The sequence below is a fragment of the Rhinolophus ferrumequinum genome, chromosome 7 (assembly GCF_004115265.2).
Source record: "Rhinolophus ferrumequinum isolate MPI-CBG mRhiFer1 chromosome 7, mRhiFer1_v1.p, whole genome shotgun sequence".
In the NCBI taxonomy this organism is placed as follows: domain Eukaryota; kingdom Metazoa; phylum Chordata; class Mammalia; order Chiroptera; family Rhinolophidae; genus Rhinolophus; species Rhinolophus ferrumequinum.
In genome coordinates, this window is record NC_046290.1 from 66,086,841 (window position 1) to 66,104,347 (window position 17,507).

Here is a 17,507-nt window from a genome sequence, read left to right on the forward strand (position 1 = left end):
TCAGGATTATAACTTTTTATTGGAACAATCATCTTCAGTGTAATGTCCTTTTCCTCTATTCTATGATTCCCAAATTATAGATGTTAAAACAACATCTTGGCTGGCTGACTGTCAATTTTGCTTGTTGGGACACCATTCTCTATTAACTGTCTCAATTCCTTACAGGTTCACTGGTCTTGGTGGCCCCTCTGACCTTGTTGGTCTTCATAGTAATTGCAGCCTCCTGGCTCCAGCAGTTGAGCGTCACACCACCATAGTTTAGTTCCTGCAGGATCCCATCATCCCCTAAGATATTAATGAGCCCAGTTCTGTGAGTGCCGAGGACAGCTGCACCGAACTTTTTAGTGGTGCTGGCAGCTCTCTCAACAACACGTCCCTGATGACCTTGGTGAGTGGAGTATACTCGGGGCTCTCCCATGAAACATAATTCTGTGGTAGTTTTTCTAGGCTCACATATTAGTCCTCTTCTTCCAGTCTCTCTATTCTTTTCTCTATGTTCTACTAGGACAAATCACGCATTGCCACTTTGTTGACAGTGGACAACCTTTTTATCCAGGCCTCCTAAGAGCCATCACAGAAGTTAGCTGGCTATTTCCTGTAAACATTGCTAAGGTGCTAAATCCTGTGTCCCAAGAAAATGTTCCCAAATCAATGAATTCTTGCTTTTCCAATCTGAAATTCTTCCCTTGCTTACTCAAGTACCCTCAAAAGCAACTCTCTAGGTATAATGTCTCTTTCCTTTCTTACTGTATCCATTATGTTCCAACCAGGCTCTGCTGAACTTTACCCATGGTAGTTATCAGCCTGGTAGATCAAATAGGAAGTTCCTAAGGTGAACATGTAATACTTTGTGAGGGCAAGGCCTTTGCAGCATCTTCTAGCAAAGCAGAAGTGCTAGGTCTTCTTAAGGAAGTATGGGCCATTTGTGTAAATCCATAGGTTTCAGGGGTTGCAGAGTCAATATCCTAAGGGGCATCCATTCTGATGGCCCCATCTCCTGTTTAAGGGCCCCTCGTTTCTTCATCAGGGGTCTGACTTTTACATAAGACACCTGCCTTGACTGAGTATTCAGACATCTCTGGTACTCTGAGATTAACCGCTAGGTTCTTACCTTACTGCAAAGCTGTGTCTGCGTTTTTTCCTGAGATAAGGACATCTATAAGTTATTAAAGAGGACATAGTACCTTCCCATTTAACCATTACAGGCTTGTAAACAGCCCTCATTATCCTTTTGTAATGTGTCAAAACAATTTAGGGATGACTAAGTTTATTTTTCAAATGCCCATCATTGCACACGGCACAGCATTCTCCCCTGGGACATTTTTCCAGGTTGCTACTAGAAAAATAGCAAGGAATATGTACTAAATACATTTTAGTACATAAATGTTGGACTTTAACTTTTGTGCTGCGACTTTGTGTCAAGGACAATTTTTGCTCTCCTATTAACCAAGATGGCATCTGTTCAACTACCAGGTAGTAGGTAACCAGGTCAAATCTAGATCTTACTGCCTTTACCTTGGTTTACTCTTGGTCCAGCCAGGGTTAGTTTGGGTTGCCCAAGAATCAGATGCCAAGATACGGTTAAATGTAGAAAAAATAAATTAGTTAAGGAAATACCTGGCCTCCAGCATGGCCTCAACTCACATGTGATGGTTTCAGAGTGCAGCTGCTGGGGCCCTCAGTGAACTAAGGAAGTTACACTTCCTGTAGTCTGAGATCTCGCAGGCACATTCTTATGGCTACCACATGTGCCAAATGCTAGAAGAAATGAGTTCTGGCTATATTTTTATTTAAAAAGTGATACTAATATACACAGAGGGTGTCAAGAAAAATGTATACACATTTTAAGAAAGGAAAAATCTGTATTAAAGTTATGCTGATGGTAACCACTTTGAGCACCTCTTGTAATTGTGTAAGTCAAACATGACTTGGATTCATCTTTTGTTATCGGTATATATTGAGTATTACTATTTTAATACAGGTTTTTCTTTTCTTAAAATGTGTATACATTTTTTTGGTACCCTCTGTATGTCTAATTTAGAAACAATGGTGAAGGATGAAATGAAAAAATGTTCAAATATAGGAAAAAAATGAATCTTAGATGACACCAGTATTTTAGGAGTGGTAAATTAGGAGTCATGTGGAAAAAACAAAAAAGTGGCCAGAAAAGTCAGATTAAAACTAGAATTACAAACAACAAACAGACAAACAAAAACTGGGAAAAATAAGAGTGCAGACAGACAATTCCAAAAACAGTCTCAGATCTGTTTTATGGAGAGCTCCTGCACAGGGAAATCGTAAAAAAAAGAAAAGAAAAGAAAACACCCATATAACCTCCAAAACAACCACCAAACCAAACCAAACCAAACCAAAACCCAGAGTAAAATGACATCCAACTATTTCTCTTTATCTTTACCAAGCAGACTACTCTAAACCAGCATCATCTTTTAGTTGATTATTCCAATAGCCTCCTAGGTGGCCTGTCCACACAATCTACCCCATCGATGTTTTCTCCTGACTATAGCCAGGTGGTCTTTTAAAAACAAATTAGATCATATCTTTTTCTCAGTTTTCATTCTTTCTTCTTAGGATAAAATATAGAGTCTGAAAAATGGCCTGCCTGACTGACTTTCTACCCATCTTTCCAACTCATCTTTTTTGTTTCCACTCACTATAGCAATCCTTTAGTTCAGTGAACCACTTCCCTTGTGCCTTGGAGTCTTTACATAAATTGTGGTTTTTGTCTTGAAAGCTTTCTGTTCCTCTTCCACCCCATCCATCCCCAACACAAAAGTCAAGGAAGGGAAGAGTGTCAAGATGATGATAATTAGATTTGTCAGAAGCATCTCAGAAGTCCAGTAATTCAAAACTGAGAAATTCCCATTGGGATTATTGATAAAAATATCACTGCTTAAATCAGTAATAATCATTTCAGTGGCATGGAAGAAGTAGAAGGCATGGTGGAATGGGTTGAAGAATAAATAGGAGATCCGAAAGTGGAGACAATTACTACGTATAGACTCTCTTTGAGAAGTCTCAGAAGAGGATAGAATACTGTCTCTCTAAATAGGACACAGGGTCAATTGGTTTATTTTTTGAGATTTGACCCTATGTCAATTTTTTTTTTTTGTAAGTTGGGGAAGATTATGACTGCATCCTCTGTCCCCTCCAGGGGAAAATCATATCTACAAATGCATGATTTTAGTGAAGAACAACGTACAAATAGGCCAAGAAATCAGATTTTCACTATTAGTCATAGAACAACATTCATGTAAACATACACATACTCATACACACACGTACACACGTGCATACACCATCTTTCCAACACGTTTTTACCACTGCTTGTTCAGAATGAAGAGAGGAATAACTTCAGATTTGATGCATCTCAAGCAGCATGATTTTAAAGGTTTTTTTATGTGGCCAGGAAACTTGATTAGACATACCTATTTGACTCAGATCATATCGATCCATTGACATCTTGGGAAGTTAATGCCTTGGTAGGTTAGTATTGAGATGGGATTCCTTTAATTAAAAAATACCCACTAGTTCAGTTCAGCAGAACCACTTAGTGCAGTTGATAAACAGAAGGGTGAGGAAATGACAGTTTTTAATATTTGACTCTTGTTTTATTTGTTTGTTTTGCTTTTTGAAGTGAAAACCTGAATGGCCAGCTGACATTCTACAGTCCCACTTTCATCCTGTAGCTTGTTGTGTATCCACTTTGATCACTAGGGTCTTCAGAAAACATGTGGCGATCAAAACAGTGCCCCTCTCCTTTGCCTCATTCCCCTTACTAACTGAAACTTCAGCTTATGTTTGCTGGTAGTGGAAAGTACTTGTTAAATTCTGCAAATGAAACAATTATATATTCCAAGTTTGTTTTGCAACATCTTTACTCTTTTTTATACTTTTAAAAACAATAATTATTACTAAAGTTACAATTATATTTTGATATACAGTGCCTCACATTATCTCACCTGATTATTGAGAATATGTTCAATGTGGTCTGAGGAAGTGCTGTTGACCTAAGTAATCAGAGGGCATAGACTTGGCAGCAAGAGTGGGCAAAATAAAGAATGATGGGTCAGAACTGAAAAGAAAGTGAGAGGAGGTCAATACATGAGAATTGAGGTCTAGAAATATTGAGGTTCAGAAAGGAAAAGCACAGCACGAAGATATGGTAACATTGAAAAGAGACAAAAAATTTTATATAAACTGTGAATTGTGAAGAGCAGACGAAGCCAGAATTTTAAAATCTAGGGTCCTGTGGTCCCATAAGATCTATAAATGGGAATTCAAAGATTCCATAAACAACATGAGATTTTATACAAAATTGTGTGTCTGCGGCTGTGTCATCATGTGTGCTTATGCATTTTTCAGAGGACAAATTTTATTTCTTTTAGCAGAATTTCAGATAAGTCTATAAACTGAAAAAAGATTAAGGATCACCAGACCACATGCTCTACAAAGCACTTTCCAGTTCTTAAATTTCCAGATTGTAGATCTAATGAAATTGGGCTGCAGGAGACTACTATCTGATTCAAGGTCAGGCAGAGACTATACAATTCTAGGGTCGATGCATTAGGTCCAATTTTTGGACTTGTTATGTTTTCTCATAATGTGGGGTTAAGAGCATGAGCTCTGGATCCACCTTGCATGGATTTGAATGACCTTGGGGAAGTGACAGTCTCTCAATGCCTCAGTTTCCTCAATTATGCTAGCAATTTTATCCATTACACATGATTGCTATAATTATTACATGAGTTATCCCATGTCACATTTTTAGAACTGTGCCTGCCTGGCACATATTCAGTGCTCAATAATGTTTGTCATAATTATTATTATTATGCTTCTGGCCCCTAGGTCCAGACTTCCTCCTAGCAGCTCAAGTGCCTGGAACCAGGCTTGAATTAGGTCTTCCTGCATCCACAGTGGGACTGGGTCATTGTGGCCCAGAGCGGCAACTCTGCCGTCCTTTTCCCTTCTCTTGCTTGAGGAGATATCTTCCTAGAAGCCGAAGTATCTTTAGTAGTTATTTGTTCATCTTGCCCTGACTTGGTAAGAACAGGAAGAGAGGCTGTTGTTTACCTCCAATTTTTTCTTTGTAAAATGAAAGGGTTGCACTATATGACTTATAAGGTCTTTTCCAGTCATAATAATATGAATTTATAAATAATAGAAGTAATGCACAGGTAAGTGATGTTAGTGGTGAAGTGGAGTGAAGGGTAACCCCACTCCAACTGCATTTTCAAGCTTTATAAATTTGCTCTAGACATTTAGATAAACTTGGCTTCCAAGGCTTTCTAGGTATATATTACATAGGAAACAAATTTGTTTCTTGAAAAATGAGTAATGTCTTAGTAATCATTTATTAAAACTTTATTAAATGGTTAAGAAAAAGCATTATTCAAGGACAAATTTAATTTGCTTTAAAACTCATAGTAGTTAGTATTTTCATCCTATAGTGTTTTCACGTGTTATTTTTTCCGAAAAGTAAAGCAACTGTTGGGGAAAGGCAGAACTCAAATTGCTGAAAATGTGTCAGGACTAAGGAATAAATTTTTAGGAAGGCAATAAAAGGATTCTAAGTAGAAAGGAATACTTCAGATTAAGTAGTTAACTTCACCTTCCATCTTGTCCGTAGTATCATGATTTAAAAAAAAAAAAAAAAAAAAAGCCACAAAACTGCCAGCAGAGGTCCTCAGTTCCATAGTTTATGAATTCTATTTATTGAAAAATCTCTCTCTCTGTGGTAGAAAAGATTTCAAGGACTCATTGCTTACTTCAGATAATTCATCACAATGAATGGACTATGAGTTTAAACTATTAATGAAAAAGAATATACTTAAATTAAAAATACAATTAATATGTAAAACAGTGTATAATATGTAGGATAGCATTTAAACTAAGGAGTAAAAAGTGCAAGTTACATGTTTTTAAATTGGTGGTTTTCAGAAAAATTCATCAAATAAAGGTGAAGAATGGTAAGGAAAAAACTAAACAATTATGTGTGCGTCTCATTTTTAAAATCTTTTTAGTTTTTGTTTTTTTAGTTTGAACTACTCTTCTACTTCTGAGAGAAAAATAAAACAAAAGGATTTGTGTAGGATCTTTTTTTAGGTAAAAATTCTGAATATTCTATGCTTTTTCATTAAAGATGAACTTGAAAGAAGAAATAAAGCAATCACAAACAGAAATAAGTAACAGGAGGTTATTGTTATCGGAAATAATTAGATACTGGTTTTTGAGTTACCAGTCCTCCTCATCCCTATTTCTTTTTTTGTCTTTGCACTGAGATATCCCTGTACATTCTCTTAAGAAAAAATAGTTCCCGTGTTTCCCCGAAAATAAGACCTAGCCGGACAATCAGCTCTAATGCATCTTTTGGAACAAAAAAAGATCCAGTCTTATTTTACTATAATACAAGACTCGGTCTTATACGATACGATACGATACGATATAATATAATACCAGGTCTTATATTAGTTTTGCTCCAAAAGATGCATTAGAGCTGATTGTCCGGCTGGATCTTATTTTCAGGGTAACGGTAATAAGGTGACTACTGGAGATATTTGGGCCTCTGATAGAGCTTACTAGTTTCCTATAATTGTGTTAGGGTTAGTTGACAATATGTGCAAAATATCAAAATCCCACATTTGATGAGAAGAAAATCAAATTTCAAGACAATGGTGAAGGCTCGGTCTCTCTAGGCTTCAGTGTCCTAACCTGATTTTCCACATCAACTTCCTAATGCCCAAGGTATAACTGTGCTTCTGGAGGGCATGTCCTGGAGGGAAGTGACCTGACATAGACCTAAATGCTAGGCAAGTTGAGTAGATATTACCTCATGGCCAAAGGAGCAATATAATGGAAGTCAGATAAAGAGGAAGGAAAAATCCTAAGGAATGAAATGATAAATAATCTCAGAGTATAGTCATGTACCACATAACGAGGTTTTGGTTAACGTCGGACCACATATATGACAGTGGTCCCATAAGATTATAATGGAGCTGAATTTCCTGTAAGAAATGGAAGGATATGTGGTTCAGGAGGAATTTTTTTTTTTTCTGATGGGAGCAATATCTGTGGGACTTGACAATCAGTAGTCCTCAGTTCTACACACTCTCCATGCTATAAACACCCACTTTTAATGAATACCACAAAGTTCCTTAAGCTGACCACATACAGTAGCCCATACCACATTGCCATGACAACCCCTATGTTCTTTTATCTCTCCATCTTGATTTGTTATTTGTACTGATCCTCAGGCCACCTTTCACTCGCTCCTTACAGTCTACTAGTATTACTGTGATCTACACTTTACCCAGCCAGTGGGCTGGACTCCATATTTCCAACGAGTCCAGCCCACATCACTGTTCATGGAGCAGCATTGACAGCTCCGATGTTCTATTTTTGAATGCATCAGAAGGAAGCAGGAGGAAGGTTTGTGGGACAGTGCTTATAAAGTCTACAGCAGTGTACAGTATTGTCTTAGGCCGTCACAGTCACTCACCACTCATGCACTGACTCACCCATAGCAACTTCAGTCCAGCAAGCTTTATTCATAGTAACTGCTCTATACAGGTGTACCATTATAAAAAAATCTTTTATACATTATAGCATTTTTATTATACCTTTTCTATGTTTACATACACATATACTTACCATTGTGTTACATTTGCCTGTGGGATTCAGAACAGTAACACGATGGACAGGTTTGTAGCCCAGGAGCAGTAAGCTACACCATCTAGGTTTATGTAAGCGCACTCTACGATGTTTGCATAACAACAAAATCACCTAATGATGCGTTTCTCAGAACAAATTCTTGTTGTTAAGTGACACATGACTAGAAAAGACAAACACTTCTAAGCAACTGTCTTTTCATTCTTCTAGATAATTTTTTCCTTACATTTTAAATTTTTTGCCTGATATTCTCTGCTCCCTACCTTTTTGTTTTGTTTTGTTTGTGATCCCTGGCTGCCTTGAGAATTAGAGAGTCTTTAGAAATAAACAGAGACGAGCTAATATAGACATACATACTCATACCTCATTTTATTGTGCTTTTCTTTATTGCACTTCACTTTATTGTGCTAAGGAGATACTGTGTTTTTTACAAATTGAAGGTTATGGCAATCTGGTGTCAAGCAAGTCTATTGGCACCATTTTTCCAACAGCATTTGTTCACTTCATGTCTCCGTGTCACAATTTGGTAATTCTTGCATTATTGCAAATTTTATCATTATTATTATATTTGTTATGGTGATCTGTGATCAGTGACCTTAGAGAAATCGTTCAGGAAGGGAAAAGTCAATTGATGCAGCAAACTTCATTGTTGTCTTATTTTAAGAAATTGCCAGAGCCTCCCTGATGTTCAGCAACCACCACCCTGGTCAGTCAGGGGCCATGAACATCAAGGCAAGAACCTCTCCCAGCAAAAAGATTCTAACTTGCTGAAGGCTCAGATAACGGTTAGCATTTTTTAACAAGCAAGTATTTTTAAATTAAGGTTTATGTATTGATTTTTAGATATAATGCTATTTCATATTTAAGAGACCACAGTATAGTGTAACATAACTTTTATATGCACTGGGAAACTAAAAAATTCATGTGATTCGGTTTATTGTGATACTTGCTTTATTGCAGTGGTCTGGAATTGAACCTGTAATATCGCCAAGATACGCCTGTAATAGGAATATAGGAGACATCCTTGGCCTTTCTCAAGGGATATAACAGACATTAAGTATCTGTGAAAGCTAAGTAGCCCTTTAAGAGTTTTTTTTTTTTTTTCAGCTTCTGCAAAGAAGGGGTGGGTGGCTTTTAATTAAATTCATGGTAGCTTCAAGAGCAAGTAAACATCTTTGGACAAGGACTTGTTTTTCTTCCTTCCGTCCATATCTTAACTGGCAAGAACACACTGAGTGAGAAAGAATAACCGAAGGGAATGCTATTGTCATTTTTAATCTGTTTGTTGAGTATGACTGTCACTTTTCTTTCTAAAAAGCAGGCTGTCAGGTTTCTCAGTGCTACACAGAATTATTTGAGTAACTAATTTCCATGTACACAACGATATAATAGCCATAGATATGCATAGAGGTCTTCAGGGCTAGTTATCAAAGATTTGGTTTTACATAAAGATATTTAGAGTATATGTAGTGTTTTATTAATTCAAATGTAAGTGTACGTAACACAGCCTCTTTCCAGTGCATTAAAAATGCTGTTCAGGTGTATATTTTATATTAATCTTTATGTCTTTTTTTTCCTTATAAAACTCTTTATGTGCTACCATTTGAGGCATTCCATTATACCCACTGTTCCTATGAACACTATTTAGACATCTGAATAGCAATAACTATCTTTAAAATATTTGTCGATCATGTAAAAAAATACCAGGGATGCCAAAAAAATGTATACACATGACTTGTATTCATTCATCTTTTGTTATTAGTATATGTTGAGTATTACCATTTTAATACAGTTTTTCCCTTTCTTAAAGTGTGTATACATTTTTTGTCACCCTCTGTATAATAATGTAAAATTATTGTATAACATATTGCAGAGTTATGAGAAATTGTTCATGAAAGGAAACTCATGAACATGTCTGTTTTATACACATATTAGATCTTAGAGTATATATCGAATCATATTATAGAACCCCTAACATTTCATTAGATTCAGATACTCTTATGTATTATTTTGTACTTACATTTATAAGAATTCTTAAACTCTCTCTCTATAGGAAATAAATCTGTAAATTTCATGACTCACATTGGGAGATTACACTTCAATTCTCCAGCTGTTACGCTAGTCTGGTTTGGTGTTTTTATATGGCTTGGTTAAGTTGGGGAGATTGGATTTTATTGTTCTCATTTTTCTCTGTCTAAGCAACAACAATATCTTAAAATATGGGTTAAAATTTTTTCATTTCCTACTTACCAACTAAACTCAAATAATATAAATCAGACTACCTATTTATAGATCAAGTCTGAGGCATTCATTACTCAAGAGTCAGGGATACCCTTTCTGTTGGATTTCTTAATTATTGGGGCTTCTAATCTTATTGTGGTGTCTACTATTCTTTAAGGGAAAACAAAAGCCAGAGGAACTGACCAGTATCTCTATGGTACTGGCATTGGAAATGCACTAAACAATAGCTATGGTGAGAAGAGTGCTACTACAATTCCTTCTTTACACATGTAAATGTTACGTGACACATCCAGAATGGAATATAATGGAAATTCTAAAATAAGTTTTCAAAGGTGAGTTTAGAAGCATTATTTTCTTTCAATGCTTGAAAATATAACTTACACTTTACAGGGAGTACAACCATTTGTTTTCACATATTTCAGAGCCATTTTGCACTCACTAGTTTACTCCTATTTAGTTCCTAGGTAATGAGTTATTCACAATTCCTTAACCTTTCTCAACTCATTAGTTTTCAGTTTTGTACATCAAATATCTTCAATGATGACTGCTTCTTTTCTATAGAGAAACGCTGATGTGCTCAGGCTAAGTTATGGAGAAGCATTGAAAGGAGGAGTCAGAGGAAAAGCTAGGAGAAATTTCTTCTCCAAAGGCCACTTAACTGGTAAAGAGATAGAATGGTTCCTAAACCTTCTCATTGGGGTTAGACTTTGACATTCTAAAGAGAAGGTGATGGTGATGGTGTTGGGACAATTTGATCTTCTGGTTATATTAAAAATAGAAATAAATTTTAAAATGGGGTTTGAGTTTAAAATTTTCATGTTAATATTTATTGCTGGTTTCTATTATATGTGCAAGAAACATTCTGAAACCAAACCAAACCGATCAAAACAGAAACCACAAAAAACTTGCAATATTTTATGATTATGTTAAGAACGTTTACGCTGAAATAGAGACAAATATTCTGGGCCTGTATCTAGTCTAGTTGATGATGATGAATTGTTGTTTTAAATCATATTTTTATTTCATTCTGTTAGTAACTCAAGAAAAGTACCTGTGTGAATAAGAAGACTGTAGTGTTCATTTGATAAAAGGAAATTTTGTTAATATCCTGTTCCTAAAATTATTTCCCCCTTTTGGGTATTTATTATTTCTGTTTTGTGAAAAAAAATGTGAATGATATCTCTTTCCAATGTCATACTAACTTTGCCAGGATGGAAAAAGAATTAAATCAAAGAACGGCTAAAATTAGCATTTGTTAAATGAGATATGGTGGCATAGGAGATGAGATGCCTGATAGATTACCATTGTTTTTGTTTTTATTCAAATCTTGTTCCCAATATATGGCCAATAGTGGCAGTGAGGCTGAATCTTCTTTTCAGCATTTTTTCTTTTCCCTCTTTGGTGGTGGTAAAGGGAGGGAGTTGCTCTGCCTTATGATCTGACTGTTTTGGGCTGTGGTATGAGGTAGCTCGACAGTTATAGAGGGACCAAAAACTTTGGAAAAGGAAGCTCATATATTAAAAGATGGGAATAAATATTTCACCCACACTTAATTTTTCTTATTTAAATGTCACTATTAATATACAAAATATTTTATTTAGAATTTCATTAATTACCAATTTACATTAATTTGAAGATGGGCTTAACTGAAATTTACCTTTATGTTTTCAGTGAAAAAAATTTGCTAAGAGAATTAATAGCAAGTGAAATTTCAATGACACATCTACTTAATTTAGCAACTCATTACTTACAGTCAGTTTAGAAACACTCTAAACATAGTGTAATTGCTATTTATGAAATAAATATTGTAAATCTAATTTATATATTTGTATATATTAAAATCATTCTATCTATTCATTAAAGTAGGATTAGTGTTGGATAGCTCAGTTAATGTATACGGCTGGAATAATAAAGCCATACACTTAAAATTATACCATAATTATAATTACATATTTATAATAATGAACACCTTTCAATAGATAAGGTAGTTCTTTATTTTTACAATTAACAAAATCTGGATAAAGTTCTATATTATCAGTTTTTCAAAAGCAGTAAAGGACAAGGAAGATTTTAAAATAGTTAAGAGGTCAATTTATTCATTAAACTCCTTTTAGTTATAAAGATTGCATTAGAAGTTACTGCTATATGCTGAAGTATAATCTTGGCAAAATATGTTTTTAAAATTAATTGTTGATTTTTTTCAATTACAGTTGACATCAACATTATTTTATATTATAAAAGTTTCAAGTGTATATCGCATAGTGGTTGGACATTCAATAATTTATGCAGTGATTCTTCCGACAAGTCTAGTACCCACCTGGCCCTATACATAGTTATTGCCATATTATTGACTATATTCTCTATGCTGTACTTTATATCCTCACGACTATTCTGTAATTATCAATTTGTATTTATTAGTCTCTTCACTTTTGCCACCCAGCCCCCCAAATCCCCTCCCCTCTGGCAACCATCAGTTTGTTCTCTATATCTATGAGTCTGTTTCTGTTTTGTTTGTTCATTTATTTTGTTCTTGAGATTCACATATAAGTGAGACATATGGTATTTGTCTTTCTCAGTCTGACTTATTTCATTTAGCATAATATCTTCTAGGTCCATCCATGTTGTTGTAAATGGATATTTTAAAAAATCCCTAGAGATTACAGTATTGATCATCTAAGCATTCTAAAGTAAATGCTAGAAATGTTGGTACTTCAATTATTTATTTATTTATTTATTTATTTATTTATTTATTTATTTATTTATTTATATTAGTTTCAGGTGCACAAAACAATGTAATAGTTAGACATTTATCATTTATATCCCTCACCCAGTGTCAACCCCATCCCCCCACCCACCTTCCCCCTGACATCGCCCACAGCCATTACATTTCCACTGTCTCTATTCCTAATGCTGTACTCTTAATTATTTTTAATGACAAATACTGTACAATGTGAAAATAGTATCAATAGTACTGTAGTGCAAAAACAGGATAATAGTTCAAAAATAATGTGGCATTGGTTGGGTTACTCAGCATCTTTGAGTCTCAGTTTTTCTAATTTATAATATGAAGAACTTGAACTGAATGATCTGTAGGATTACTTACAATTTTAAAATAATCTATATAACATTACTATCATGTGGCCTCAGAGAACATCAGTATCATGTAATTTTGAAGAGTGTATTTATTAAAAACAGCCAGACTTTTGAGATACAAGTTTATTTATAAGGTTAATTTATTAGATCAAAACATTTCATTTTGAGGAAATTACCGAGCTTGCATGATGGTTTCTGTTCAAGGCAGAACTGCTTTATTTCCTGGCAAAGGAAATGATATGCTATTTGAAAGTTTCGTTCTGTTGTTGGCACTCACATTTCAGGGACCCCTGAAGAAACCAAAGTGGTTTTTTACTATAGGTTACAGTTGGCATTGATGGTACCAGAGGATATAATCGGTTACTCGGAGTGAGATGTTCAATACTTTCCTTCCTGCATGCAACATTTTAAAAACCTTGCTTATAAGAGAAGTTCAGTTTTCATACAGGAGCTGGTGATCCTTTTGAAATGGAATTACATTCTTGTTGTCATGGCAACATAGGATTCCACACTTCTGCTTTCCACAATGTATATTTCTCTGAGACCAGGTGTTTGTGTTTTATTCATTGGTGGCAGTGTGTGGTCACTGGAATCAAAAAAGTAGGTTAAGCAGATGACATCTAGGTGCCTGTCAACTTTGAATTTAGAAGATACATTAAGCACTCCAAAAAGGGTGATTGCAGTGTCTCTTTTAGGAAGGAGGTGGGGTATTTTTACATTCTGTATTAATCAGTGTCCTCATATTTAATGCTAGTGGCTGTAACAAGCAACTCCCATTTGTCACTGGCTTAGCATAACAAAGGATTTTTTTTTTTTCTTGTGTCAGATGCGGACAGGGCAAATCTCTACCAGAAGGAGACTTGTCTTTGTTGATCCTTAGAAGCTACTGGGACTTTTCCACTGTTTCTCTTTCATCTGCCTGGCTAAGGAGTAGAGAGAAAGCATGCAGAACCGTACAGGTTCTTTTATGGCCAGTTCTAGAGGTGATGTACCTTAATTCTGCACACATTCCATTGGCTAGAACCCTCCCATGTAGCCCTAACTAACTGCAAGGGAGGCAGGGGTATGCAGATTTACTGAGACACAAAAAGAGAAGATGAGATTGGCAAACAGCCTGTCTCTAACATAGTGCCTTTATGTTTACAAATGTTTTATGTTTAACTGGAACAACTTTGGAGAAATTTAGATCTCTCTATTTAAAATTCACTTTGAATGATGAACAGGTGGTAGTTGATATGTTAATTAAAGTTTATCCTTGTTGCTATTTCATGACTTACTCACATTTTCTTTCCTTACAATTTAGGGTATTCTGAATTTAACCGTTAACTCCTTATTTTTTATATTTATCACTACCTTAGGATCTCACTTTAATTATCAAGCTCTTTGCTTCGGTTGAAGAGAAGTCCATAACTTACAAGGTAATAATCATAACAGGACTTTTGCAATTCCGTAGAGGCTAGATGAACTTCATTTGAAGTAATTTAAAGTAAATTATTTTGTTCTGAAATATCACTTTGAGTTTAACTGTCTGGTAATACAGAACAAAATGTTCTTAATGATCTCTTTGCTGTTCCTTATATTTGCACTGAGTGTATAGCCATGTGTGGCCAATTAAAGGTGTCCACAAATTCTTTGACGCTTCTCTATTGAGAGTCCGTGGTCCCTCCTCTTGAATCTTAGTGAGCTCTGTGACTGCTTTGACAATAGAATGTGGCAGGATTGATCCTATGCCAGTTTCAGGCCTAGACCTTAAGAGAATGTCAGCTTGCACTTTTGGTCTCTTGAAATAGAAGCTTTGGGAATGACGCGATCGTACTGTAAAGCTTAAGCCACATGTGGAGTCCCTGTATAGGAGCTCTGGATTGCAGCTCCAGCGGATGTCCTGTCGTGCAGCCAGTGTCAGTTGTCAACCATGTGAGTCAGCCATCTTGGACGTCCGTCCAATAGAGCCTTTAGGTGACTTCAGCTTCAGTGCTTTCGGAATACTATCAATGAGAGACTCCAAGGAAAAACTACCTGGCTCTTCCAACCAAGTCAGCAATGTGAGGGATCATAATAAATTGTTGTTTTATGGGACAATAAAAACCTGGAGCATGATATTTTTCTTTATTAACATTTTATTGTTAAAAAGTTTCAAACTCAAGTTTTCACCAACTTTTGAATATGGTTGAACAGCCTTTGGATTTAGAGAAATAAACGCAAATCACATTTCTTTCTATGTATTATCTATCTGTCTGTCTGTCTATTTATCATCTATGTATCTTAGTTAAAAATCTGGCTGCCAGCTGGGACAAGTGGGTAGATTATTATTTGAATTTGAGTGACATTGCCAACCAAGGGCTGGGTTTAACAAGATACATTTCTCAAGATTGGCAGCAGACAATAGTCTGTCATAAGCTAAAATTCTAAAAACATTTAGTGTAAGGAAATAACAAGCTCAGTGGTGTGTCCCTGGTGGCAGTGTCAAAGTCCAGTTGATTGGAAAGCTTTGTCCTAGGGGAAAATCTGCATACTTGAAGCTGTGCAAATAACAGGGGATGGAAACATTACTGGTCAAATGTGAACGCAGGCAGGTCCAGCTGTGTGGATTATAATTAGCAGATTCCTTATATTGCATGTCTTGGAAGAGTCAGTAAGGATCAGATTATCTTAAGCACTTCCCTTATATGAGAGTCTGTGTTCTCCTTTTCTGTTGGTGGATAACACTCAGTAAACATCATTGAAGTCTCCTTTCCCGCGGTCGTCATGTCTAAGTCAGAGACTCCTAAAGAGCCCGAACAGCTGCAGAAGCCCTTCATTGGAGGTTAGAGCTTTGAAACAACCGATGAGCCTGAGGAGCCATTCTGAGCAATGGGGAACGCTCCCAGAGTGGGTGGTGATGAGAGACCCAAACACCAAGGGCTCCAGAGGCTTTGGGTTTGTCACCTATGCTGCTGTGGAGGAGGTGGGTGCAGCCATGAAGGCAAGGCCACACGAGGGGGATGGAAGAGTTGTGGGCCAAAAGAGGGCAGTCTCGAGAAGATTCTCAAAGACCTGGTGCCCACTTCACTGTGAAAAATATGTTTTTTTCCCAGTGGTATTAAAGAAGACATTGAAGAACATCGCTTAAGAGATGATTTTGAAATGTATGGGAAAAATTGAAGTTGATTGAAATCATGACTGACCAAGGCAGTGGCAAGAAGAGAGGCTTTGCTTCTGTAACCTTTGATGACCATGACTCTGTAGGTAAGACTGTCATTCAGAAATACCATGCTGTGAATGTCCACAACTGTGACGTAAGAAAAGCCCTATCTAAGCAAGAGATGGCTAGTGCTTCATCCAGCCAAGAGATCGAAATAGTTCTGGAAACTTCAGTGGTGGTCGAGGTGGCTTTGGTGGCAGTCGTGGTGCAGGATATGGTGGCAGTGGGGAGGGCTATGATGGATTTGGTAATGATGGAAGCAATTTTGGAGGTGGCTGAAGCTACACTGATTTTGGCAATTGCAACAATCCATCTTCAAAGTTTGGCCCCATGAAAGGAGGAAACTTTGGATGCAGAAGCTCCAGACCCTATGGTGGTGGAGGTCAATACTTTGCCAAACCACAAAGCCAAGGTGGCTGCGGTGGTTCCAACAGCAGCAGTAGCTATGGCAGTGGCAGAAGGTTTTAATTACTGCCAGGAAACAAAGCTTACTTAGCAGGAGAGGAGAGCCAGAGATGTGACAGGGAAGCTACAGGTTACAACAGATTTGTGAGCTCAGCCAAGCACAGTGGTGGCAGGGCCCAGCTGCTACAAAGAAGACATGTTTTAGACAATGCTCATGTGAATGGGCCAAAAACTCGAGAACTGTATTGGTGACTAATTGTATAACAAGTTATTTTAGTTTCTGTTCTGTGGAAAGTGTAAAGCATTCCAACAAAGGGTTTTAATGTAGAATTTTTTTCTTGTTTTTGCACCTATGTTGTTGATAGCTAAATGTCATAGTCTGATCATGACCGTGAATAAATGTGTCATTTAAAAAAAATGTGCTGTGTAAAGTTAGTCTACTTTGAAGCCATTTTAGTAAATTACCCCAATAGTGTGAAATTAAAATTCCTTCAGGGTGATGCTGAGTTCCATTTGAAATTTATTTGCAACCTGCTTGGGCTCAGAAGCCATTGTCTTCAGAAATCTAGCTTGGTGTAGTTGAATTGACAGTTACTGTGTTAGTGAACTGGAGCTCACCATTAAAAGGGTCACCTAAGCAGAGTCATGGTTGTTAATGATTGTTGGCACATCCTATGCAATATATCTAAATTGAATTATAGTACCAGATAAAATTATAGATGGGAATGAAGCTTGTGTATCATCCATTATCATGTGTAATCAATGAACAATTTAATATCCTCTTGAAAAAAAGTCTATGTCCTGACATACGACCATTACAGATTCAGTCATTTGTGTTCTTTTCCCCCCCAAAAAAAGCTCCATTAAAATGTGAATATGTTCTTTGGAGAATATAACATCA

At 36.3% G+C, this 17,507-nt stretch overlaps 1 pseudogene; it reads left to right on the top strand.

The window, feature by feature from the left end:
- Nucleotides 1-15,765: 15,765 nt before the first annotated feature.
- On the top strand, nucleotides 15,766-16,669 carry LOC117025335 (heterogeneous nuclear ribonucleoprotein A1-like; annotated as a pseudogene).
- Nucleotides 16,670-17,507: the final 838 nt, after the last annotated feature.